The sequence below is a fragment of the Salvelinus sp. IW2-2015 genome, linkage group LG18 (assembly GCF_002910315.2).
Source record: "Salvelinus sp. IW2-2015 linkage group LG18, ASM291031v2, whole genome shotgun sequence".
Lineage (NCBI taxonomy): Eukaryota > Metazoa > Chordata > Actinopteri > Salmoniformes > Salmonidae > Salvelinus > Salvelinus sp. IW2-2015.
The window spans coordinates 3,835,421-3,836,563 of NC_036858.1; the positions used below are offsets into that span (position 1 = coordinate 3,835,421).

Genomic DNA, 1,143 nt, shown 5'->3' on the forward strand with positions numbered 1-1,143 from the left:
TCTTGTGGCGTCATCATGGCACGACCATCTGACACCGACTGAAGGATGTTGACTGTTATGCTTTTTGAGTCTGCATTCATGTCGTTACTCAATTATGTTGTTATTCAATCTTGTTGTTACTCAACCTTGTTGTTACTCAACCTCGTTGCATTTCTTATTCTGTTGTAATCCTTTCAAAGGGGAAAGGGGAAGAGGGATACTTAGTCAGTTGTACAACTGAATGCCTTCAACTGAAAAAGGGTGCTGTGTCACCTGATCGATAGTCTCGCGAGGCCTGAAGCCTGGGCTTTCAGAGGCTACCTGATTGATAATCTCGCGAGGCCTGAAGCCTGGGCTTTCAGAGGCTACCTGATTGATAAGGTCAAGTTATTGTGTCTAGTATTATGTCAACGGTCCTAATCTGCCATTCCTTACCAGTTATTGTGTTCATTGATCACTTGTATATTCTTGTTCACATTGACCTGTCAGCCACTAATAATTGATCATTCTTTCATCTGTTGTCATAGTAACTCACCGCTTGTCCGGTATTCTCCATGCCTCCCTGTAAGAGGTCAGCTCCAGCAGCAGTGGGGTCCCCGACGATGTTCGCCTGGTCGCGGTTAGCAACTAACAACACAGAGATCAATTTATCAATCAATCAATCAGATCCCMAAATAATGTGTGTGTGTGTATGTGWGKCCGTGTGTGTGTCTTACCTATGTTTACCCCTGCGTCCATTCCCTCCTTTGTCTTTGAACCTGAGGACAGAAAGACATTACAACACATCAGTATATTACAATCATATTGCAATTGATATGTGAAGAATGATCAGGCATCAGTTTTGTGATATACTATGTAAACACAGACTAGGAACGAACTACTGTGTTAATGAGTGCAGTAAACAGAAATCTGTTGGAATCTTCAAGTATTATAGTTATTTGGTGAGGAGGTTTTTGGCCACCCAGTAGCAGCACACTGTATGTCACTCACTTTAAAATCCAAAAGGATGATATTATCTTATGATTCCTCTGCTCCATAATATCAGTTTCCCCCCTTCCTTTCTCTCTACAACCCTTTCTCTCTCTCTCTCTCCAACCCCCTATCTCTCTTTTTCTATTTATCTCTATCTCCCTTTTCTCTTTCTCTCTCCCTCTTTCTCTCTCA

At 42.1% G+C, this 1,143-nt stretch overlaps 1 protein-coding gene and 1 long non-coding RNA gene across 2 annotated transcripts in view; one reads left to right on the forward strand and one right to left on the reverse strand.

Moving 5' to 3' along the window:
- The window catches only part of LOC111978192 (glutamate dehydrogenase, mitochondrial), a 346,877-nt gene that overhangs the window by 48,096 nt on the left and 297,638 nt on the right, over positions 1 to 1,143 (forward strand). The gene's annotated exons all lie outside the window — the stretch shown is intronic.
- The window catches only part of LOC111978450 (uncharacterized), a 13,805-nt gene that overhangs the window by 7,933 nt on the left and 4,729 nt on the right, over positions 1 to 1,143 (reverse strand). The window contains exons 2-3 of the long non-coding RNA XR_002879170.2: positions 696 to 737; positions 515 to 606 (exon numbers count right to left, since the gene is read on the reverse strand). This is a non-coding gene — a long non-coding RNA (uncharacterized lncRNA). The remainder of the gene's footprint in view (positions 1 to 514; positions 607 to 695; positions 738 to 1,143) is intronic.